This window comes from Neomonachus schauinslandi, chromosome 7, assembly GCF_002201575.2.
Source record: "Neomonachus schauinslandi chromosome 7, ASM220157v2, whole genome shotgun sequence".
NCBI lineage: Eukaryota > Metazoa > Chordata > Mammalia > Carnivora > Phocidae > Neomonachus > Neomonachus schauinslandi.
The window spans coordinates 56,059,233-56,086,238 of NC_058409.1; the positions used below are offsets into that span (position 1 = coordinate 56,059,233).

General features: G+C 39.5%; 1 long non-coding RNA gene across 1 annotated transcript in view; it reads right to left on the reverse strand.

Moving 5' to 3' along the window:
• Positions 1–2,809: 2,809 nt before the first annotated feature.
• The window catches only part of LOC110589391, a 41,485-nt gene continuing 17,288 nt past the window's right edge, over positions 2,810–27,006 (reverse strand). The window contains exons 2-3 of the long non-coding RNA XR_002480886.1: positions 4,235–4,279; positions 2,810–2,828 (exon numbers count right to left, since the gene is read on the reverse strand). This is a non-coding gene — a long non-coding RNA (uncharacterized LOC110589391). The remainder of the gene's footprint in view (positions 2,829–4,234; positions 4,280–27,006) is intronic.

A 27,006-nucleotide genomic window follows, 5' to 3' on the forward strand; every position in this document is an offset into this window, starting at 1 on the left:
CAGGGTGGTTGCCAGTTAATACTTATAATATGTTAATCTGTGAAAATAAGGACTAAAAGGGGGACAAGGAGAGGGGGGCTTGGGGCGTGCTAGGGCCGAGGGGAGGGCAGGCATAGACTGGCCAGGGAGGAGGAGAAGCCAAAGAGGAGGGAATAACAAAATGGGAGAGAAGGAAAGAAGGGGCAGAGGACAGAGCAATGCACAGTCTGGGTAGAAGTAGAGTCGACCTTTAAACGAAACAGGGAAAGAAAGAAGTTATACACATGATGAAGAGGACTCAGTTCAATTTTTCTCTCTGGCAATGATATAAGGATGATGGGGAAGAAATATAGTAATAACCTCAAAACTGATGAAGGAGGCAAATCTGGGTCTTGACTCCCTTTTTTGGATTCTGGCAAATTGAAAAGAGTATTATTTGTATCAGTTCTAAGGCAGCCATCTCCCTGCCTCCCCCGCCCCCCAGTCTTGTGTCTGGTGATATACATTATTGCCAATATTTTTTAGTCTAGGAACAGTTCAAAGAAGGCCAGACTCTAACTCCCCAACCCTAAATTCTAACCTCCCCACAGGGTTTGGGCACCCGGGATGGCCAGGACCTAGGGATGGTGACAGCAAAGGTGGTGCTGGGGGTCTAGGTGACATGTTGGTGGAGCTCTCATGCTATGGGGCCCTGACATCTTTAAGAAGAAGGCCTCCTGCCTGCTGGACTCTCCCATTACCTAAAGTTTCTGGCTGTATGCCCAATTCCTTACCAGCCTCCCCCAACCCAGGGGGCTGCTCAACTATCATACAAGAGGCAGGGGTGACTTGCCTCCCGATCTGCCATACCGTGGTAGGAGAAGGATAAGAGAGAAATGTAAACACAGAGAAGAAAGTGGACTAGAAATCTCAGGGATGACAACAGGCTATGAAATCTGAACCTCAATTTCTAGGTCCTTCTGCTAGTTCTGCCTCAGCAATTATGAAGCAACTGATTTTGGAACAAACATTTCCTCTTTCAATAAACATGCCCAGAACAAGAAGGCCTAGAACAGGGGAGCATTAATATTTAAGTAAGCACATCTGGCTCTATATTCTTTCCAATGTAAAAGAATCATCATTTTCGCAAAAGGTTCTGAATGAACATTTTGGATAGCGTCTGGGTTCACTCGTCACATGAAGTACTGGTGTCCATGTTTGGGCTGTGTGCCTTCATTCCACTACCCTTCCCATGCCTTTTCTTTGAACTATTACAGGCCAGCCCCTTCTCTTACTTCTCTATCATGATTCAAATTCCCTCAACATTGACAAAACCCCAAGAAAGCCAGGAAAAAAACCTTGTCTTTGGCCCAAGCCCCAGCTCTGCCTCCATAAAGAGGCAATTCACCAGCACCACCTTTTCATTAGTCATCTTCCTCTAGCAGAAAGATGGTTAGAGGAGCATCTGGGTGGCTTGGTCAGTTGAGCCCTTGACTCTTGATTTTAGCTCACATGATCTCAGGGTCCCGGGATTGAGCCCCATGCTGGGTTCTGCACTCAGCACAGAGTTTACTTGGGATCTCTCTGTCCCTCCCTCTGCCCCTCCCAGCTCCCCACAGGCACACACCCTCTAAATAAATAAATAAATAAATAAATAAATAAATAAATAAATAAATAAATAAATAAATAAATAAATAAATAAATAAATAAAATCTTTGAAAGAAAGAAAGGCTGTCAGAGAGCAAAGTGCCTTTCACCAGCTCCAAACAAGCCACTCTCATTGCCAGGAACCTACCAAGGAAAATGCTCAGCTCTCTCTCCATCAGTGGCTTGAACCTTTCAGTTCCACTTGAGACAGATTTGAGTTGACTTGTCAAAGGCTGAGATAAACTTGGCAGTTGAATTTGAAAGGAAAAAGGGGGGGGGAAACACAAGTTATTGGATATTTCCTCTGTGTGTGTTGAATTGTAAAAGCTTTTTCTGCTGATTTCTTATACCTGTTTCCAGTACAAATAACAGATAATTCCTTTTGGAAAAGTCATCACAAGCTAAAACTGAGAGGGTTCATGTAGAAAGAGTCCACTGGCCACAAGAGATAAAGTGTGGTATATAAGCACGAGGTCTGGAACCAGACTCCTTGCATTCATCTCAGCTCTTCCATTTACTACTTCTGGGACCTTAGGAAAGTTATTTAATCTATGCCTCCATTTCTTGAACTGTAAAATCCGAGTGTTATTAATGGTGTGAATATCAGGGGCGCCTGGGTGGCTCAGTCGTTAAGTGGTTGCCTTTGGCTCAGGTCATGATCCCAGGGTCCTGGGATCGAGCCCCGCATCGGGCTCCCTGCTCGTCAGGAAGCCTGCTTCTTCCTCTCCCTGACACTTCCCCTGCTTGTGCTCTCTCTCTCTCTCTCCCTCTCTGACAAATAAATAAATAAATAAAATATTTTAAGAAATGGTGTGGGGCGCCTGGGTGGCTCAGTTGGTTAAGCGACTGCCTTCGGCTCAGGTCATGATCCTGGAGTCCCGGGATTGAGTCCCGCATCGGGCTCCCTGCTCGGCAGGGAGTCTGCTTCTCCCTCTGACCCTCCTCCCTCTCATGCTCTCTGTATCTCATTCTCTCTGTCTCAAATAAATAAATAAAATCTTTAAAAAAAAAAAAAAGAAATGGTGTGAATTTCATAGAGTTGCTGCGATGATTAAATAAGCTAACAACTGTCACGTAGCATGCTACCTGTTTTAACTATGATGATGATGACGTATTCTTTGGAACACACAGCAGCGTCTTGGTTGCTGGAGAGCCATGTCCAGGAGGAAGAGCCCTGGTTAAATAACCCCATCTTCCAATTGTCTTGCAACTGTGATTACTCCCTATAAATAAAGAGAAGAGATTGAAGAAAAGATGACCAACAATTAAGGTGCTACTTCCCAGCCCTGGTGGGTAAAAGTCCCTCACCCAACTGAAGACTCTAAGTAGACAGCTACAAATTAAGGAATTCCTAAGGGGGGCTTATGCTGGGCACAAGGAAGAAGCTCACAGAATACACTTTTACTGATCATGTAATTGTGAGTTTAGGGTTGTGTCTGATACCAGCTGTCTCAAAATGAAACATTTGGAGCTATAGTCACATTTATTAGCACAGAATTGATTTACAAAACTGAAAGAGGGCACGGAATTCCTATGAACTGTAAATTAGTAAATTGCTTTTTAATCTACCATAAAAGATCACTGAAAAGTCCTTTTAAAATCAAAGGTCTGCTAATTCAATCATGAACACGTTTACCCAATGGTGCTCAAGGCAAGAGGAAACCTTAAAGGCTGCGCAATTGCCATTTAAAACATATAATTTAAAAAATGATTTAAGTTTAATTACAATATCCAATGCAGATATGCGTTATTCTGAGTAGGCATTGGCCTTGACAATAATATTTGCTTTAGAAATATTTTAAAGTGAAATGACACTTCTCGCATTCTGTGTTTCCTAATCACACCTATTGCTCTGTGACAACAGAGAGAGACAATGGCAGAGATGACAATTCTGTAGGGGCGCCTAGGTGGCTCAGTCGGTTAGGCGTCTGGCTCTTGATCTCAGCTAGGGTCTTGAACTCAGTTGTGAGTTCAGGCCCCATGTTGGGCTCTGCGCTGGGTGTGGAGCCTACTTAAAAAAAAAAAAAGATGATAATACTGTAGACAGCCATACTCTTTGGGGGCAAAGTGTGTGCTTTCCAAGCTTCTACATACAGAGAGGACAAGAGAGGGAGAGGTTGAGTTAGCCTGGCATAAGAATTGTAGGATACACACTACATCAGACACAGAAAACATTCTAGTTCAGCAATCTGTCCCCCATGTTATAGATGCAGAAATTGAAACCCAGAAATATGAGGTGCTCTGCTTGCCATCAATTAGGGCCCAATGTCAGAACTAAAACCCAGTTCTTCTCTTAGTTCAGTCCTTTCTGTAGTTTACCAGTTCTCAAATTTGAAAGTGCTTACAAATCATCTGGAGATCTTGTTCAATATGGTGATTCTTGCTCTTCCCATTCTGACTCTGCGGGTGATATGAATGCAGAGACCACACTGAGAAACTGCAATAAGCCAAGTGTCTTATGGCAGATGCTTTTCAACTTACTAAGCTATTCAACTACTCAATCCAGAAATGAAATCCCTTTGAAAAATAGTACAAATGCACCTCAAATATGCCCTGACTGGTACACTTTGCTCCTCAGTACACTTTTCTACTCAAAGTATGAGTGGTAGAGTAGCAGGATTGTCCTCACCTGGGAGCTTGTTAGAAACGCAGAATCTCAGGCACTATCTCAGACCTAATGAGGCAAAATGTGCATTTTAACAAGATTCTTAGGTGATATGAAATGCACAGCAAAGCTTGAGAAGCACTGATCAAAGGTCCAGCCCCTGACTCTAAGAAACCTGTTGTGGTTATCTATTACTGCATAATAAACTACCACAAAATCCTGTGATATACAAAGACAATATTATTCTATCTCATGATTTTATGGGTCAGGACTCACCTCAGCTGGGTGGCTTAAATGTCTGAAGATGGGGTATGGAACCACAAAAGACCTCAAACAGCCAAAACAATCTTGAAAAGGAACAAAACTGGAGGTATCACAAACCCAGATTTCAAGATACACTACAAAGCTGTAGTAATCAAAATAGTATGGTACTTGCATAAAAATAGACATACAGATCAATATACAGAATCAAGAGCCCAGAAATAAACCCACAATTATAGGGCCAATTGATCTTCAACAAGGGGGTGAGATTGTGCAATGGGAAAAAGACAGTGTCTTCAACAAATGGTGTTGGGAAAACGGGACAGCTACATGCAAAAGAATGAAACTGGACCACTTTTTTATACCATACACAAAAATAAACTCAAAATGGATTAAGGGCCTAAATGTGAGACCTGAAACCATAAAAATCCTAGAAGAGAACACAGGCAGTGATTTCTCTGCCATTGGCCAAGGCCATAGCGACATTTTTCTAGATATGTCTCCTGAGGCAAGGGAAACAAAAGCAAAAATAAACTGTTGGGACTACATCAGAATGAAGCTTCTATACAACTAATGAACACACACCAAAACTAATGGTGTACTATATGTTGCCTAATTGAATTTAAATAAAATTTTTTTAAAATTTTGAAAAAAAAAAAAGCTTTTGCACAGCAAAGGAAACAGTCAACAAAACTAAAAGGCAACCTGCCAAATGGGAGAAGATATTTGCAAATGACATATCTGATAAAGAATTAGTATTCAAAATATGTAAAGAACTTATACAACTCAACACACACACACAAACAAATGATCCAATTTAAAAATGGGCAGAAGAGAGATGCCTGGCTGGCTCAGTCAGTACAGCATGTGACTCTTGATCTCAGGGTTGTAAGTTCAAGCCCCACGTTGGGTGTAGAGATTACTTAAAAAATCTTAAACAAAAAAGGGGCAGAAGACACGAACAGACATTCTCCAGAGAAGACATCCAGATGACCACAGACACATGAAAAGATGCTCAACATCACTCATCATCAGGGAAGTGCAAATCAAAACCATGATGAGATATCACCTCACACCTGTCAGAAGGGCTAAAATCAAAAACACAAGAAACAACAAGTGTTGGCAGGAATGTGGGGAACAAGGAACCCTTGTGCACTGTTGGTGGGAATGCAAACTCCTGTAGCCACTATGGAAAATAGTATGGAGGTTTCTCAAAAAATTAAAAAGAGAACTACCATACGGTCCTGTAATTTCACTACTGGGTATTTGTCCGAAGAATAAAAAAACACGAATTGAAAAACATATATGCACCCCTATGATTATTGCAACATTATTTACAATAGCCAATATATGGAAGCAACCCAAGTGTCCATTGATTGATGAATGGATAAAGAAGTGGTATACACACACACACACACACACACACACACACACACAGTGGAATATTACTCGGCCATAGAAAAGAATGAAATCTTGCCATCTGCAACAACATGGATGGATCTAAAAGTATACTGTTAAGTGAAATAATTCAGTCAGAGAAAGACAAATACCGTATGATTTCACTCATATGTGGAATTTAAGGAACAAAGAAAAAAAGAGACAAACCAAAAAAACAGACTCTTAACTATAGAGAACAAACTGTTGCTTACTAGAGGGGAGGTGGGTAGAGGGAATGGGTGAAATAGGTGAAGGGCATTAAGAGTACACTTAATCATGAGCACTGAATAATGTGTAGAATTGTTGAATCATTATATTATACACCTGAAACAATATATTACCATATGTTAACTATATTAGAATTAAAATTGAAAAAATAAATGTAAAAAAATCATGGAAAAAAGAGAAAAAAAGTCTGAATATGGGTGAGACAGCTCAACTACATCCATATGTCTGGGACTTCCCTTCTTCTCCATGTGGCATATGCTGGGGCTATAATGTCCAATATGGTGCCTTCATTGGAATGATTGGCACTTGCACTGAAATGGGTGGAAGCTGGGGGCTGAAAAGCATCACTCTGTTTCCACACAAGGTAGTCTTGGGAAAGTCAAACTTCTTACACAGTATCTGGCTTTCCTTAGAACAAGGTTCCAAGAGATAGGAGGTAGAGGCTGCCAGTTTCTTAAAGCCTGGACTTGGAAACTGGCCCATCCTCATCTTGGTCCTGGAGTTGCAGAGCCCACCTAATTCAAGTGGAGAGGACATCAACCCCAACTCTCGATGGAAGAAGAATGTGTGGCAAACTGAGGCTACCATAGGGCTTACTAACTGCACATGGGAATCGCTAAGGGTTGTGAAGTACCTTGAGCCAGTCCATGATCAAAGGGCCAGATTGTGAGGTCTAAATTGTCAGTAAAATATGAGGTGAGAAAAAGGGAGATTGCCTGGAAAAGCCTTTACAGGAGGAAATGGGGTTCAAATTGGTCTTGGAAGTGAGAGTAGGGACTGGACAAGCAGAAAGAAAGGGAAAGGGCATTCCAGAGTAACTTGTAGATCTACCATAGCCTAAGGCTAGTTTGGTTTTTTTGCCCCACAACCCAACCCACCCTGGGCCTTAGGTTTCTATCACATACTATAAGAATATTCACATTGTGTCTTCCCATGGCAACTTTACGTATAAATTTACAAAGCAGAAACAGGTTTTCAGATTAAAGTTTCCAAAGAAATCTGAAATTTGGGGGCACCTGGGTGGCTCAGTTGGTTAAGTGTCTGCCTTCAGCTCAGGTCATGATCCTGGGGTCCTGGGATGGAGCCCACATAGGGCTCCCTGCTCAGTGGGAAGCCTGCTTCTCCCTCTCCCTCTGCAGCTCCCCCTGCTTATGCACTCTCTCTCTCTGTGTCAAATAAATAAATAAAATCTTTTTTAAAAAGAAAAACAAAAAGAAATCTAAAATTTGGCACAGGCTCACCTCCATGCTGAGTATTCAGAGAAAATCAGCAGCTTTGAACTACATCTGAAAGAGTGAGTTGCTCAAATCTGAATCATTTTCTGTCTAGAAAGGATAGATAATTTTAGACTTTGATTTTCCTCTGCTCTAACTGAAAATATTTAGCTATTCTATAGGAAACCCAACCCCTAGTATGACCCTTGGATCCAGAGAAGAAGCCAGAAATATATGTGCAGATAAGTTAATTTTTGAAAATCAGGAAACCAATTAAACATAAAGTAGGATCCTAATTATATGAAGAATAAATATAGATAGATTAAATATTGGAAGAAGAAATGGCGAAATGTTCACTGATTATTTGAGTATAAAAATGTGCATGACTTTTTCCTCTTCCATATTTCAGTCAGTTTTCCACAATGCATATGTGTTATTTTCATAATCATAAAAATATATGTGGTCTAAAGATATATTTTGGTTTTGATTTTCAAAGAAGATTCTAAGAACCCTCACATAGCAATGAATTCTTCAAAAAACAGTTTTTACAAACCCTGTCACAAATCCTTCCAGAGACCCCCATACTAGTGTTTGCCCTGATAAATGCCCGTTCTGTTCTTCAAGATTTACTTGTCAGGAAATCAAGACACACAGAATGAGTTATTTCAGAAGGAAATGTTCCGGGATTCTGGAAACAGATGACGCTTTCTTTCAGCCTGCTGTCATTCTTCTCCTTCACGAAGATATTGTCGTCATCACTCTGGGTTTAACTCAGCTTGACAGTAGCCGCATCTCTGTGTTGATCTTCATCTCTTCTTTTGGTAAAAGTCTGTAAATTGAGGCTCTGCTATTTCATACTAATCAGACGCCAGGACTAAATGAGAACCAAGAAAGGACCCGGGGTGAGATAATGTGAAGCCAACTGCCTCCCCGGCAGACATTTTATGCTCCAGACCTCATCCTCATGAATGCTGACAAGGTTTCTCTTTCACAAGCCAGAGGGGGCCATGGCTCTCACTACTTATCATAAACTACGGGTAGCATAACCCTTCACTTGCTTTTCTTATTCGCTCCCAGTTTGCACTGCCACTAAAATATTCTGCTTTTCAGCTGCCATTATGAGCGTCTAAATCATCCCTCGTCGAAGGCACTGGCTTTCTTAGGACAGAAACCACAGACTCAGCAGCCAGGATGTCATCAGCATGCTCAGGATGACATCATCTCCTTCTGCCAACCTTAATACCACTATGGTAACCATCAACAGCAATACCCATGATTATTTCAGTAGAAATATTGAACAGATGTGACAGCCTTGTCAAACTCCTTTGCTGGTGTCCAACCACTCTGTTATACCTTTTGCAATTCTAAAATATCTCTCTGGTCATACGGGAGACAGCACGCGCTGACCTCCTGAGTGGGAAACCGTTCCTGTAGCATCAACTGGCATATTGAATATCAAGTCCCGGCACCAAGTTACACACAGAGAGCTTCACAGCCCACTGATTATTTTTACACCCCTTCTCCTTTTTAACTCTCAAGACAGCTGAGCCTGTGGTGGTAAAACTGGACAGGGCCCTAGACTTCAGAAGCTTTGAGTTCCTGGCCACGTTACTACCTACGAACCTTGAGCAAGCCACTTTGAGCTTGTTTTCAGTAATATACTTAACTCTTTTCAACCCAATTTGAAAACCAAATGGGATGGTACATTTAAAAATAATAAATTAGGAAAACAGGTACTCAAATACTTGCTCATAGCAGCACTGTTCACAGTGGAATAATCCTAATGACCATCAACGGATGAAGAGATAAACAAAATGTGATATATGCAGGCAATGGAATATTATTCCGATGTCAAAAGGGATGAAGTATTGATACATGCCACATTGTGGACGGACCTAGAAAACATTATGCTAAGTGAAAGAAGTCAAACATAAAAGGACACATATTGCAATGATTCCATTTATATTAAATATCCAGAATAGGTCAAACCATATAAACAAACAAACAAACAAAAAACAGATTTGTGATTGCAAGTTGCTGAGGGGGGGTGGGAATAGAGAGCAGCTGTTTAATGGGTGTGGGTTTTCTTTGGGAGAGATTAAAATGTTTTGGGTCTACACAGAGGTAGTGGTTGCACAACATTGTTAAAGTACAAAATACCACTGAATTGATCACTTGAAAAGTTTGTGTTATAGGAATTTTACCTAAGTTAAGAAAACAAATTATAAAGCACATGAAAACTCTAGTTAGTATATCCCAGAGACAAAACAGTCTCAGGAAGATGAAGTGACTTATGAAAGGCCAAAAAGTTAGAAAACAAAAACAAGCACATCGAAACAAAATAAAACACAGAAATCTACTCTGCGACTAAAATTCTGGTCTTCTGACAGTCCAGGGAGATCTTTATTCCATTACTGCTATCTGGTTCTGGGATGCGGGGCTCGATCCCAGGACCCCGGGATCATGACCTGAGACTAAGGAAGACGCTTAATGCTTAACAACTGAGTCACCCAGGTGCCCCTTTAGTTGTTATTCTTAAAAAAACTGACGTGTGTAGTTAACAGAATCTAGTTAATTAATGTCTACTCTGCCTCCTAAACAAATCAAGGAACTTAGAACATTTTGACTCTGAACAATCCCCTCCTGCCTTCCATATACTTATTTCCAATATTTTAGATTCATCATATTTTTATACCCCCAATAAATTACTGTTGTTGTTTTATGTCAATTCTTTTTTAGACTCACTCAGATATTTCTCTGCTTCCCATTCTGTCCTTCCTCTCAGTTCTTCCTGAATTCAATTTCATCTTTCGCTGAGGATCTGTGTTCACTTGAACACATTTTCATTTTTCCCTCCCTCTTCTATAATTTAACTGTATACACAGCTCTTGATGGCAATTAGTTTCTCTTGGCACTTTGAAGATTATTCATTGTCTCATGGGTCTTATTGTTGTTGTAAAGAAGTCAGTGACAGTCAAAATGTAGTTTCTTTTTAGATTACCTCTCTTTTTGTCCTCTGAATGCATTGAAGATTTTTCTTTTTGCCTTTGGTATTTTGCAGTTTTATTACAATGTGTTTAGATGCAAACATGTTTTTTACACCTCCTGTTTGAGATGTATTGTACCTCTTTAATCTCAAGATTTATTTCTTTTATTAATTCTGTAAAATTATGTCCATTAGCCCCTCAAATATTGTCTCTTCCCCAGTTGCTTTATTGTCTCCTTAGGAAAATCCTATTAGATACATTTTTTACTTTTCTAAACTCCATGTCTTTAAGTCTTTAAAAATATTATCCATTTTTTATCTCTTCATGCTGCATTCCAGATAAATTTTCAGTTCACTAATGTCTTTTCAGCTTATCTAATCTGCTATATAGCCTGTTCACTGAGTATATAATTTTAAAAGTTACATTTTTCATTACTAAAAGTTCAGATTTTTTCAAATTTTTCTTTTCTATTTTCATGCTGTCTTGCTCTTTTCTTATTTCTATTCCTTCCTTTATGTCATCAATATTTTTTTAAATTCCAGTATACTTAACATACAGTGTTATATTAGTTTTAGGTGTACAATATAGCGATTCAACAATTCTATACATTACTCAGTGCTCATCAAGATGAATGTACTCTTAATGCCCTTCACCTATTTCACCCATTCCCTCTACCCACCTCCCCTCTAGTAAGCAACAGTTTGTCCTCTATAGTTAAGAGTCTGTTTTTTTGGTTTGTCTCTTTTTTTCTTTGTTCCTTAAATTCCACATATGAGTGAAATCATATGGTATTTGTCTTTCTCTGACTGAATTATTTCACTTAACAGTATACTCTTAGATCCATCCATGTTGTTGCAGATGGCAAGATTTCATTCTTTTCTATGGCTGAGTAATATTCCACTGTGTGTGTGTGTGTGTATACCACTTCTTTATCCATTCATCAATCAATGGACACTTGGGTTGCTTCCATATATTGGCTATTGTAAACAATGTTGCAATAATCATAGGGGTGCATATGTTTTTCAATTAGTGTTTTTGTATTCTTTGGGTAAATACCCAGTAGTGGAATTACAGGACCGTATGGTATATGCATATACTGATTTGTCAGCAGTGAATAACTTCATGTTATACTAGGCATCTTAAGTTTTGAAAATAATAATGGTAGTATAATTCTTCAATGAAAATAGCAGAGGGCACCTGGGTGGCTCAGTTGTTAAGCAACTGCCTTCAGCTCAAGTCATGGTCCCAGGGTCCTGGGATCGAGCCCCGCATCGGGCTCCCTGCTCAGCAGGAAGCCTGCTTCTCCCTCTCCCACTCCCCCGGCTTGTGTTCCCTCTCTCGCTATGTCTCTCTCTGTCAAATAAATAAAAAATCTTAAAAAAAAAATAGCAGAGAAAAGGGAATCAGGAACATAAACATTAATCAAACACTAAAAATAATTTTGATACAGGGCAGAGAATTAGCCAATATGGTTATTTCCCTCGGTTCCACCATTAGCTTATTGCATAACCCAAGACAAGCTTTCATGGTTTTTTTTTTCATGGCTGTCTGTCCATCTGTAACTTGTAGCTTTGCCAATGATTATCCATGATCTAGAGAGAGCCTCTAAGGCCACAGGGCTCCATGTCCTCATCAATAGCAGGACTAAGTGATACTACCTGGTCAAGGTATCTCCATATCTAAACCCCATGGTTCTAAATCCTGGGTAAGAGACACTCCAGAAAACACAAGTACTTTGTTTTAGAATGTCAGTGTAAGTCAAGTGGGGATATTTTATGTGGAACCACTTTATTTATTCACAAGTATATTAATAGCTACAAATATGACCACATGCAAAGATTTGATGGCAATAAATAATATAGGAGCACGGAACAAGGAATTGGAAAACCTAGGCCCTGATCAAACAAGCCCTCTAAAAACTTTAGATTTAGCCTCCAATAAAAAGCTAACACCAAAATGTATTCTATCCCTACTCAGTAAATATTATCTTCAAACCTCCCATGCTGTGAGAATTGTACATCTTGTTCTGTGAATGATATATTCCATATCAAGCCCAAGATCTTCTTGCCTTCAACGCACTCTAAACTGCACTCACTCTGCATTTCTCACTTTTCTTACAGGTATTGGTGACAAGACCTCAAAAGGATATTAACTATAAGATAAATATCTATGAACCCAGATTGGCATAAATAAATGACTGAATAAATAAGTAAATGGGAGAGACAAATTTCCTTACAGAAGAATTCCAAATAGTTTATATAGATACTCCTCCCTAGGAGTGTGGGCTGGACTTAGTGACTTGTTTCCAAAGAATAGAGAATGGAAAGTGTCGGGGAGGGACTTTACAGTGGCTTTACAGAGGTCTGGCAAACACCACCTCAGCCAAGTGATTGAGGTTAATATCTCCAGTGTTAGTCATGGTGATAGCATGTATTTCCTGATATGATGTGATGGAAATTTCTCCTCTATGACATCCTGTCTCCAAACTCCAGTCTAATCATGATAAAAACATCAGACAAACCCAAACCGAAGGACATTCTACAAAATATCTAACCAGTACCCTTCAAAACTCTCAAGGTTGAAAAACAACAGAAGACTGAGAGACTGTTATATACCAGAGGAAACTAAGGAGACATGATCACTTAACACAATGTGGAATCCTGGAAGGGATCCTGGAATGAAAAAGGGACATTAGTGGAAAAGCTAGTGAAATCCAAATACAGCCTGGAGTTTATAAATAATATTGTACTAATGTTGGTTTCTTAGTTTTGGCAAATGTACCTTGAGTATGTAAGATGTTACTGTTGGGGAAAGGGGATGATGGGAACTCTCTGTATTATCTTTGTAGCTTTTCTTTAAATCTAAGTTTATCCAAAATAAATTTATCCAAAACCCAAAAGAATTGAAAACAGATAACTCAAACAAATACTTATACCTGAATGTTCATAAAAGCAGTATCCATAATAGCCAAAAGGTAGAAACAACACAAGTGTCCATCAGTGGATAATGGGTAAACAAATTGTGGCATGTGCATACAATAGAATATTATTCAGCCACAAAAGGAATGAAATACTGATGTGTGCTACACCATGGAAGAACCTAAATAACATTATGCTAAATAAAAGGAGCCAGACACTAAAGGTCACATATTTTATGATTACAATTATATGAAATATCCAGAATAGGTCAATCCATAGAGACAGAAACCAGATTGGTGGTTACCAGGGGCTGGGAATATGAGAAAAGGGGAGTAACTGCTTAATGGATGTTGGTTTTCTTTTGGGGAAATGAAAATGTTTTGGAACGAGAGAGGTAGTGATTGTACAACACTGTAATTGTACTAAATGACACTGAATTGCTCACTTTAAAATGGTTAATTTTATATTATGTCAGCTTCACCTCAATAATAAAAAGGAAATATAATCTAAGTGTTTAGTTTGATGAGAGTCTCAGCTAAGAGACAGAGTAAGGGAAAACAGATCTAGAGTAACAGATGGACCAACCATCCTCCAGAAGAATCCTTAGCAGGAAACTATAAAAAATGAGTAGGACCTAGGAATCTTCAGACAGGAAATGAAGAAGCTGTCATCTAGAAAAAGCGATATCAAAGAACTTAAGACTGTATTTCTAGGAAATGTTATGAGATTTTAGTATCAAAAGAAAACTCTTATTTAGGGACGCCTGGGTGGCTCAGTTAGGCGTCTGCCTTCTGCTGAGGTCATGATCTCAGCGTCCTGGGACTGAGTCCCACGTCAGGCTCCTTTCTCAGCAGGGAGCCTGCTTCTCCCTCTGCCTGCCGCTCCCCCTGCTTGTGCTCTCTCTCTCTCCCTTGCGCGCTCTCTCTCTCTCTGACAAATAAATAAATAAAATCTTTAAAAAAAAAAAACACCTTTAAGTCAGGAGCAATTCTTCATTTTTAATGCTCTTCAACTTTTCTCATAATATATTTTTACAATGATCAAGAACAGGGTTCTCCACATCTAGAAGATAAACTCCACAACGGAGATCATATCTATCTTTTTTTGCACTGAATCCTTAGAGCCTAGCACAATGCCTGTACATCCTGGTAGGTCATCAGTAAAAATTGGTTGAATTTATGAATTTTGAAAATATGGGATATACTTTTGGTAAAAATTAGTAATAAAAGATTTCGTTTTGTTTTATTTTTTTTTACAAATGTTGCCACTATAATAATTAATGTGATACTGTTACTGTGTATTATTGTTCATCAATATACATATTTTTAAATCTTAATGAACTCTTCTGCTGTAATGGCAAGTTTCTGATAAGAGTTTAAAAGACTATCATGAACTAACCTGTATGCTTTATTTAACTAAGTATGGCCAAAATAACTTGTTTTAAACTCATTCATTCATACAGTTGAAATCCCCAATCCTTTGTCAGCAACCCTATGTCTTTGTCCATATTTACTGATACAGTAGCTAGAATTTTTTTTAAAAGATTTTATTTATTTGAGAGAGAGAGAACACGCACTCACAAGGGGGGGGGTGGGGGCAGAGAGAGAGGAAAAAGCAAGCTCCCCACTGAGCAGGGAACCTGATGCGGGGCTTGATCTCAGGACCCTGGGATCATGACCTGAGCCAAAGGCAGACCCTTAGCTAACTGAGCCACCCAGGCACCCCAGTAGCTAGAATTTTTTTAAAGATTTTATTTATTTATTTGAGAGACAGAACAAGACTGAGGAGAGAGAAGCAGACTCCCGGCTGTGCAGGTTGGCTGACACAGGGCTCCATCCCAGGACCCTGACATGATGACCTGAGTCGAAGGCAGACACTTAACCATCTGAGCCACTCAGGCGCCCCCCTCCCTAGTAGATAGAATTTTTAAACATAGACTCCTTGAGGTAAAAATGAGGCTAGAGAACTATCTGGATCTTGAGGAATTCATTTTTTAATATTATAATTCTACTTATAATCATTTATGTGACAGTGATTATGAACAACCAGTCATTCCCATCAGTGATTTATAGAGTAACACTGCATCTAGAGGAGATAGGTTAAGCTAACCTGTGAAGTTTAAAAGTTAAAATATATAAAGGCCCAAGCTTTCCTTTATGTAAGAGCATTTTGTAGAATAATGATGTACTGAAAGGGCAGGCTCTTCAGACCAACTGCTGGAGTTTATTTCTCTCCTTCATCCATCACTGTGTGATCTCTGGTGAGAGACTGATTGCTTTAGGCTCATGTCCTCAGCTGTCAAGAAGGGTGACAACAGTACCGATCCGACAGGCTGCTTATGAGGACTGCTTGAGCTGATTTACCTAAGGCTTCCAGAACAGGACCATCAACTCATCTCAGCCATTATTATTACGATCACCAACATTACTATGTAATATTGTGATCATAAAATGAAAAAGAGGCCTTTTAAAACTATTTCCTCAAAGAACAAAGATTTTCCTCAGAAACAGGTAAGTTGCAAAATGCTGTTATATTTTTGTACAAAAGATCTCCTGGCAGGCTTATGGCATATTTTCTATAAGCAATAGTACTGAGGATTTGAAGAAGGAAGAGGAGTCGATGCAAAAAGGAAAACTATAATGGTGGAGGAGACATACCCTTCATTTTTAAGTTTCATAGCAGCCAAGTATCTCAGCCCCAGTAATTAACCCAAAGGATATACGTTTTAAAACATCACCCAAATATTATTCCATTTAGAATTTTCAAAATATAAGTTTGGGGGCCACAGAACATACTGGTTTCTTTCTGAGATACATGAAACATTAATTCCTAAATTACATGATTTATTTTAAGATTAATTTTAATAATTTAAAACATTCTCAGTAACATGAGTTTATAGAAACAGTGGTTCATAAATAAATACAAGTCAGGAAAACAGTCACAGATGAATCTACAGAAATAATTGTGCTATAAGGTGTGAGTGCCTTTGGAAGAATAATCTGAAAAAACTCCTTTTCGCTGGAGAGAGGAAATTTGCTGTCTAAGTGAGATCTAGAACTGGAAACCGGTCAGCAAGTTCCCTTTCCACAGGTCCACCATTTGTCATGCAGCCCAAGACAAAGCTCTCAATTTCATTATGGTTTTGTATCCCTGTCTCTATCTAAATATTTGCCACATATCCCCATTAACAGAGATGCTGTGAGGATTCAAGAGATAATGTTAGTTAAGAACCCCGACATGCACATAAACACAAAACCTTATCCCTGGTAAATATGATGGTTACCCTGGCAGGCTCTGTTAAAGATGTTTGGTGCTGGCCTATGGCAACGGTAAGAAGGATAAGCCAAGCGAGCAGCTCCAACATGACCTTGGACCAGATTTGGGAGCGGCCAGAGTGAGGTGGGCAAGGCCAAGGGGTGGCCCTGTACTTGGGGTGCCTGAGCATCTCTGATGAGAATGAAACTCTAAGGTTGCCTCTGTCTCCAGGTGCCGGGACAGTTGGAGGTCGGTACAAGGAAGATTCGTTCAGCACTGGACAGCTCTCAGCCCAATGGCGTCCACCTGGGAGGGAAGAATGTCCTTCTTTCTCCCAACCTTTCCCAGGAGAAACTGAAGACTGTCAACAATGGCCTTTGTTCACCTTTCCAGAAAAGCAAAACCGAAAATAAATTAAGCACTTCAAACCCTTCTTAATTACTGAAAATAACAAAAACAGCAATGGAGATTTTTCACCCACATGAAAGCATTTAAAAGCAATGACTTTTTTTTTTTTTAAATTTAAATGTGCTCCTCCAGTACTGTGCATGGAAAAAGGAAAACTTCATTCTCTGTCTTTGCCTTTTGGTTTTATAGGGACAAAATGCAGAATAAACTTCCTTAATTTTCACTTCAGTGTTTGCAGCTTAGGATTCCATTAATATATCCTTTCCCTCGGTTGTGCAGGGTCCTCGTTTGCAGTCAGTTCATTCCACACTGATGTATATTTCATTGCCCACGGCTTAATTTTGATTTATTGTCCATCCATAAATTAGAAAAATATGCTCTGGAATTCCATCCCGCTGAAAAGCTGTGCCTGATGTCAGGGGACTGGGTGATATTTAAGATGTCAGAAATACATATTGGATTAGTGTGCTTTGTTTCCCCACAACAGCAGGTGTTTAATCATAGCTGATGGCTGAAGTTAAATGCATTAGGACAGCTGCAGCCAAAAAGATGGAGTTTTTCTAAACCATACAAACTCCAGGATAAATAACTCAAAACTAATTGTGTGTCCACATCTTAGATACATTTTTATTTACTTAATGCATTAAACAATGAAAATAGCCTCTGGCACTTAACTTCATGTTTAAGAGTCTGTACAAATATTTTATATTAGTGAAGTGTTGGCTGTTTAAGCATAATTACTATTTCCCTTTCTGGCCCTCTGGCGGATTTATGTAAAATATTTCTTAAAACAGGAAAGAATAAAGTCTGAAATCTCTCAGGAATTCAAGAATAAGAAATTTTTAGGGTTTGCTTTTTCTTCTTAATATAATTTGAATGCTTATATCTGTCTACATGCATGCCCATTTTGACATTATCCAAGTGATGCTCAACATACCTACCAACGGGGCATTTTCCCTTCTCTTTGTAAAGTATAGGATCTCTTTGCCATTATGTTTATATTAATTAGAGTTCTATGTGTATAGAAAAATGATCAGGCTTGGTCTGGAGCAATTTAACTGGAGGCTGGAGAGGAGACGCTTAGGAGAGCAAACATTTTCAAGGTGCAACCGGTGACCTGTAACAAGCCAGAGAGATTCATGGCGAGAATCGTATATTTTGACACAACAGTGATTTGATTAAAAGAGAAAGTAATGGGTTTAAACAGTCACTATGAGGATGTAGCCAGACTTTGGTAGCTTTTTGCAATTTACTTTACAGACCAGTGATAGAGCGGGAGAGAGAACATTTGCAGCTGGAAAAGGCTGCTCGGATTTGGGAACAAATATAAACAAAAATTGAGTGGTTGAAACTAGTTTCTCCCCTATCCTTTTTTTTTTTCCTTTAAAACACACATCCATGGTGAAGGCAGGATAATACCAAGGAAAAGAATATTGAGGTCACTTTGAGAATGGAAATAGAACTGGATTTAATTTTCTTGGATATTTTTAAAAGAATTAATTTTGGAATCAGACTCAACTGAATCAGTCTGAAAAGAAAAGGAAAAAAATGAAAGTCTCTGCATCTTGAGAAAAATTAAAATTTGTAATAGAAAGAGTAATTTATTTCACTTAGATAAGCAGTATATCCCCAAGAATAGCTAACATACCTAAGTTCAATGTAGCATCAAATTTAATTCTAATATAATACTTGAGAATAGTGCAGCGTGGTTTGAATTAAATAGCTTTAAAAAGAGGATTAATGAAACCTTGTTCACTAAAAAGTGCGAGTCACAAAACATTCTAATAGTATGATCTTATTAACATAAGAATACAAGAAAAAGCAAAATGAAAGACATTCTATCGTATATGTGTGCATATGTCCAAGAATAATTATATCACCACAGAAGAGGGTCTGAGGGCAAACTGAGAACAGTAGTTGTCCCTGAGAAGGAGATTTTAACTTTTTACTCTATATACGTTTGTGTTGTGTGATTTTTATTTGTACTGATGACATCTTAAGATATAACTTGTATAAATTAATTTTTAAAGAATCTCAGTAAGCTCTGTTTTTAAGGGAAAAAAAGAGGGCTAGTCCCTCTTTTGATTACATATATTCTGCCTGAATAAACATCAGTTGTGATTATCATTGTGGTAACTATGTGTTAAATGAAACAGTCAATGAATGTTGTTACAAGGTAAATCATTTGAAGAAAAAGTTTTAAAAATTACAGTTCCAGGGGAGATGGGTGGGGGATGGGCTAGATGGGTGATGGGTATTAAAGAGGGCACCCGCTGCCATGAGCACTGGGCATTATATGTAAGTGATGATTTGCCAAATTCTCCTGAAACCAATATTAAACTATATGTTAACCGACTAGAACTTGAATAAAAACTTTTAAAAGATAAAAAATATAATTAAAAAAATACAGTCCTGGAGCACCATGCTGGCTCAGTCGCTCGTAGAGCTTAAGGCTCTTGATCTTGGGGTTGTGAGTTCGAGCCCCATATGTTGGGGATAGAGATTACTTAAAAATAAAATCTTTAAAAAAAAAAGAAATTACATTCTCAATGAGCTGTTCACATGGAGCCACCTCACTGGTACCTCCATGCTCTCTCTGGAAGCTCCTTTGTGCCCCACCCTCAGCCTCATTGACCATTGGTAAGGTGACTGCCTCGACCACTAATCATCTATTACACTAGGCAATTCATTTTCCAAAAAACAATACAAAAAAAAGGTACTAACACTGCTCTTTGTCCCAGAATTTTTAATAATAATATTTCTTTGGCAAAATTCTACATTTTTCACAAGTCTGATATTTAAAGTGATATTGTTGGTGTTTTTGGTGTTTTTTTTTTAAAGAAGGTTGTAAAATGCATTTCTCATTTATTACAATCATTTCCATACCCTTTACTATCTTTTCCTGTTTTGCAACTGATATCCTGAAGTTCTTCAACTATTTTAACTCAATGAGTGTCACATTCTTGGAAAAAATAGATATGGGGCATTAAGACTCTCACTCCAAACTGCATCATATTCTTTCTTATATTTTTAGTCTGAGTGTTGTAGGTCAGCCCCCCTCCCCAAGAAAGAGGCTCTGAGATGAAGATTTCTGGCAGGAAGCTTACTGGAGGGTGCTCTTAGAGTCCCACTGATGGGAGAGAAAAGGAACCAGGAATGGAGGGGAGGAGAAGGGGAGGGGCTACTCCATCACCACAGAGGCCTCAGCTGACCCACAGGGAGCTCAGGGCTGGGTGGTCCTGCAGGGTCCTTCTCCCTTTGTACATCACCGACCAGTCGTCCGATACAGGCTGACCCTAGGAGGGAGTGTAACTTTTGGGCAACTTTGGGCAAGGCAACTCCCTTTTAAAAGCAGGGGAAAATTCCTGGAAAGGAATTTGACTGGGAGCCCTCAGCAACCAACACTTCCAGCAGCTGTAGGAATAAGTGTGTTGGTCTTAAAGGGGCCCTGAGTGGTGCACCCCATATTAACCACATTGAATTTCCAAGTCTCATTATCTTTATTTTCATCTACAAAATACAATGTTCATTAAACAGTGGCTAGAGCCCCTCTCTAAAACAAAAGGAAGAAAGGAGCACTGAGGAAAAAGCGTGAGAAAACATAGTTCCAGGGCATTTTTGGTAAATGAGGCTCAAAGTAGAAAGGTGAAAAACACTCCACTGTCACGGAAGCAGCAAAGCAGGGAAAGAGAATGATATAATGAGTGCCTCTGAGATTTTGTTGCCAAATTTTCTTTTTTTCTTTTTAAAGATTTTTATTTATTTATTTGACAGAGAGAGAGAGACAGCGAGAGAGGGAACACAAGCAAGGGGAGTGTGAGAGGGAGAAGCAGGCTTCCTGCGGAGCGAGGAGCCTGATGCAGGGCTCGATCCCAGGACCCTGGGATCATGACCTGAGCCGAAGGCAGACGCTTAACGACTGAGCCACCCAGGCGCCCCTTGCCAAATTTTCTTGATTCTCTCATTCTGCAGGACTATTTTTCTGCTGTGTTTCTTGTATTTGTATCAGAAATAATTAACAACACATCTTATGAATGGGTCTGTAGACTATTAACTAGAATTTTCTATTATGCATGCAGTAGAATGGCTCATATATACATTACATCAAATACCTGATATTTTGGTCTGAAAGACAAAAGTGAAGAACATCGGGCACCCATGACTGTCTCCCTGGTTTTCTGTTTCAAAGACACCTGGTTCTAAGAGAAGCTGGTGCAAAGTGGATTTGCAGAGCACATGGGGCAAGTGGGCCTTCTCAAATGCTCAGGGACCAAGGAGGACACCTTCTGGACTAGGAAGAGCGTTGTCGACTTGTCCTCAACATACGGCAACTTGAACTTGACTCTGCCTTAGCAGCCTGGAAATGGAATGGGCATATTTTGAAGCAAATGACATTAATTAAGTTTAGGTACGTGGGAACGAGAAAATATAAATGTTTTAAAGAGCTTGTTCACAGGAATGCTTATTCAACCTCTGGTAGCCTAAGTAGAAAACATGTCTGAAAAAGAAAAAGCTTGACATATTATGTTTTCCTAATACATCACACAGAAAATAAGATTCCACAAGCGTTATCCAAATAGTAGTCCTCCTCCAGATACAGTCTTTAAGGAAATCCAAATCCCGCTTGATCTAACACATAAGAAAATGAAGACACTCAAAGTAAATATCTGTTTCTAAACTTCTCCACAATATTTCTTAAAAGATTTATTTATTTATTTTACAGAGAGAGAGCATGTGTGAGAGAGCACACAAGTGCGGGGAGGGGCAGAGAGAGAGAATCTCAACCAGACTCCCTGCTGAGCCCGGAGTCCTACACCCATGAGATCCCACAACCCATGAGATCATGACCTGAGCCGAAACAAAGAGTCTGATGCTCAACTGACTGAGCCACCCAGGTGCCTCTAAACATCTCCAATATTAACACTCTTAACACATGTGTTTGTATTCATATAGAAAGTTTGATAGGGGCAAAAGATAGGCATATACTGAGTGGCAAAAATAGGGAAGCTAACTGTCTACAATCCTTGCAAGATCTAGGATTATTAAGCACAACCTATATTAGCTATTACAATTATTATTAGGATCTCTCACTCCTGGACTTCAAATTTGACCCTTCGTTACTGGTTCCTTTAAAGTTTAACCCTTGAAGATAGTTTGTATGGTAAAAATAAAAGTGGAAGTAAACAAGGAGAGATAGGAGACAAATAGGGAAATACACGAGACAACAACAATAAACTATGACAATGGAATGTCCTAATAATAATAGTAATAGCTAATATAGGTTGGGTGCTTTCTGAGATTTCCTTCTCAGAGGTCTACATATGTTACTTTAATAATCAGAGCAATAACCCTAAGAAGTTGAACTGTTGGGGCACCTGGGTGGCTCAGTCATTAAGCGTCTGCCTTCAGCTCAGGTTATGATCCCAGGGTCCTGGGTTTGAGCCCCACATCGGGCTCCCTGCTCCTCAGTGGGAGGCCTGCTTCTCCCTCTCCCACTCCCCCTGCTTGTGTTCCCTCTCTCGCTGTGTCTCTCTCTGTCAAATAAATAAATAAAATCTTAAAAAAAAAAAAAGAACTGTCATCTCCTCTACTTCTACGGATGAGGAAATTGAGGCTTGGAGAGGCTAAATATCTACGCAGCATGGATAGGAGGTGGTACCAGTGAAACCATAGCTCAAGAAGGCCGCTTACGCATCTGTGTAAGACCCTATCTGTCTAGACTTCTGAAGGTTAGGGCTGCCAGAGACCTTCAAGATCCAGAGACCATCCTGCCCAAACCTCTCCCACTGCAGGCAAGGAAACTGAGGCCCAGAGCAAAGGACAGTGTAGCTCTACATCGCTTCTGTGTTCACGTACGTTATCTCCCAGAAAGATATGTAATTACATGATAAATGATACTGTGGTTTGCAATATTTCTATTCGCTCTGGTAATAAATCATCAGGACATTGAAAGGTCCTGGATTATCTGACCAGACCCACAGTCTTTACTTTCATGTGGATTGCAGAACTAAGCACACTGACCTAACTCGCCAGAATTTTTGGATCCTCGGATTCCCTTAAAGAGTGTTTCTGAGCATCAGCTGAATCAGAGCCCGATTTTTCCTGGAGTTTTGATGCTATTATACGCTGGGACAATGAGAGCAGCCACGGCTATATGGAACTGAGAAGATTCAGTAATGCTATAAAGTCTGGGATTGATTTTCGGGAAGATCCTTGGAATCCCTATGGGCCGCAGCACCAATGTGGCCCTTGTTAGTCTTACATTCATGAGCTTAGAGCTGTCTGAGAGCAGGGACTCAGTTTAAGGATGAGGACACCCTCAACAACCTTGGCTGACCATTTTTATTTCAGGAGAAGGGAACAGTTAAAGACTTAGCATTTCCTCAGTTGTGGAACTGGGTTGTCCCTACACCCTACTTGATATTACAAAGAATGTACTTTAAGCCAATAATCTCTGAGCTTGACAAGGATCACTCTCTTGTCAGAAAATGTAAGTGGCTGGCCAGTTTCCATTCAAAGGCTGAAAAGCATCTGCATATACTAAACAAGATCAGGTTTTCCTTATACCTCGCTTATAAGGAATTCTTAGCTACTCCAAAGAATCATCATGTATTGATTCAGCAAACACTCATTCAGACTAGGCTGGAGGAATTTACTTCAGTAACTGAATTATAGTCACCCAGTGGTTTGGTGATAGACTCTGTACTACAATTTAAGTATTTTGAGTCCAACATTTTATATCCTAAAAATACGCCAAACTGATCTCTTAGGCTTCATTGTTTTGGGATCATTCCCTCTTGCTAAGTTTTCAAGTGTCTGCCCTCTGTTCCCAGAACACCGTGTGCTTTGTTCAGGGACAAGTCATTGGGAGATGTCACACTGTCCTTCCTGCTTTGGAAAAGCCCCAGATCTCTCTGCTCACCTTCTCTTGTCTTCTTAAATGAGAACTAAAGCTTGGGATCTTGTGATGTCATTTTACATTGCTCAAATTCGTATGTTCTTAAATAGACACTTAAATAGACACTTTTTACAGGGTAAAACAACCCTGCGCTGTGAAAATGGGCCACCCTGTGTTTGGTTAACCTCTCTGAGCATTTCTCATCTCTAAAATGGAAATAATGATTCCTACCTCGTAGGATGGTTGTAAAGCCTAATGATACAAGTATACACTGTTTGGCATATACTAGATGCCCAATAACTGGTAGCCACCATCACTGTCAATTTTCTAAAAGATAAGGATTATTCCAATGAAGATGTTCTATATAGTACTCAGCATAAGAGGACAGAAAAACAGGTACCAATGGTAAATCAAACTTTAGCTGAGCCTTCCTCAGGCTGTGGACAAATACCCAAGGGTAGACACTCCACCTGGGTCCCCAGAAAAGGTCCAACTAGTCCAGAGGTGGTAACATCATGGGAAGAGAAAGAGAAGTAAGGAACTTCAGATGAGGAGGTGATTTCCCCCACTGCCCCAGCACACTTGGCCCAATGCCCTCCAAAACCAGAGATGAATCAAGATGGCCTCTCTACCACCTCTCTCAGCCTCCTCGCCCTGCTTTCCAGCAGAACCAAAGCTACAGACCAAAGTGCTCTAAATTACAACTTCAGGATCTTCCAAGCCAGCAGCTCAAGAACTGGTCACCCTTTTCCACTTGTGATTTAAACACATGTATAAGGATTTTTTTTTTTTAAGTGAGCTACTAAATGAATCTGATAGTCCTACCTCACTACTACAGTGATAATATTTTTCAAAGGCCTGCAAAGGTTTTAGCTTGTCAGCCCACTTAGGTAAAGCTATGTTGAAGACTCTCTGTTGCCTGTTTTTACTCACTTTACCTAAGAATAAATACAAGCTAACACCCATTTCTAATAGGAAACTAGAAAACACATGTGGAAAACAGCATGCAATATGTAAAGACCGGCACAAAAACTAGAAGATACAGAAGGGAACATGGAACATGAAAACAACTATGTTAGAATGGTACAGATGTGGGAAATTTCTTTCTTCTAAAAATTATTTTTATTTGGAATAATATTATTTCTAGGATTAACAAAATTCCCACATTGAGAGTAGGGAACACCCATCTTCTAAGGGATTCTTAAAATTAATGTCAAACTTTTCTAACAACAAAAAAAAACCAAACGAAGACACACACATTTTAAAGTCCACTGTCTTCTTTCTTCAGCTCTAAATACACGGTGATATATACACTTAGATAATGCAGCTGTTAATGCAGACATTAGAAAAACCTAACATTTATATGGTGTTATTACTAATGGTGCAGCATTGGCAAGAGAGGCCTCTCTCTGTTTTTCTTTTTGTAATAATTAATTCTGATATTTTGACTTACAAATCACACAAAATTAGAAGGGAAAGTTTATAGATTCAAAAACAAAACTGGGGGAGCCTGGGTGGCTCAGTTGGTTAAGCGACTGCCTTCGGCTCAGGTCATGATCCCGGAGTCCCAGGATCGAGTCCCGCATCGGGCTCCCTGCTCGGCAGGGAGTCTGCTTCTCCCTCTAACCCTACCCCCTCTTGCGCTCTCTCTCTCGCTCTCTCTCTAATAAATAAATTTAAAACAAACAAACAAAAAACAAAAAAACAAAACAAAAAAAAAAACAAAATTGGTACCCAAGAACTCTAGACAGGCTGGAAAGAAGGATCGGCTCCAAGAAGAAAGCATTTAACAGATATTAATGTAATGTCCTACAGTTGGATACAAAAAACTAACTGCGAAAGTACAGAGGCGAAACATCTTAGCAAGAACAAGGGGACTAGATTGAGGGCTTTTATCGTCCACAACTTCAGTAGAAGTGAACAACGCCCTAAAGCTGCTCTAAAAGCTAAAGTAATTTTAGGTCCACTTTCAGAACAAGGAAGGCAACGAGTCTCCTACAGAGTACCCAAATGAAACCAAAACCGGGATATAGTTTTTAGAAACTTGGATGAGCTGTCACTAAAGGATTTCCCCCGAGGGTCCAGGCAAAGTTCTTTCCAACTCTATGATTCTACATCTCTCAATTCCCACTGTAGACCAAGGGTTCATAATCCAGAATACATGGATTCTATACAGAGTTGTGAACAGGTTTCAAGGGACCTGCAAACATTCTGGCAGCATATGCAAAATGTTCTGTTCCCTATGAAATAATAATGCAAGGCATTTAAAGACTAATAATGTTCTAGGTCAGTGTGTCTCAAGGGGGTAATGCTATTGTCCAAAAGGCAATGCATTGCCACCCACAGAATTGTCTCAGCCCTCCACTGGCTGAACGATTTCAGATGTTCAAGACTTGGACGTTTAGACACACGTAGGTGAGAAAGCCTTTGGTTACTATCTTCAACTCCACTCTACGTATAAACACCAGGTGTTTTCACATAGTTTTAACATACACTTAGTTTTCCACAGATACAACTACTATGTACACTGTTTTGTCTGCCACTTTACCAAGCATCATTCACCACTTTGGAAAATCAGGTTATTGACAAGAGTGCAGCTGGCGGGTTTGGAGTTTCCTCAAAATACCTCCGTCAGTCCACATCCAAATTGGGATGATTCTGCACGTATGAGCAAATATACTTATTTAGCCCTTATTTCAAAAAGCCAACTATGGGGGCGCCTGACTGGCTCAGTTGGAAGAGCAAGCTACTCTTGATCTCAGGGTGGTTAGTTCAGGCCCCGCCACGGATGTAGAGATTATTAAAATAAATAAGTTTAAAAAAATTAAAAACAATTACAAAAAAAAACCCCACGAATGTCAACTATAACGAAAAAAGGTCAACACCAATCAATTGGACAATTTTAAATCAAAATTTGTCATAAACTGGTATAAGCATTTGACTACTTCATTCCACACTTGTCATTTTGGAGAAATATACGTAAGTTATTTGTTGTTATTTTTTTCCTTTACAATTAGGTCATCGTGTTTTTTCTTCCCCTCTCCCTCCCGTTCTCCCTTCTAGGGCTCCCTCCCTCCCTTCCTTCCTATCTGTTCCTTTTTCTTTCTTTCTTTCTTTCTTTCTTTCCTTCTTTCTTTCTTTCTTTCTTTCTTTCTTTCTTTCTTTCTTTCTTTCTTTCTTTCTTTCTTTC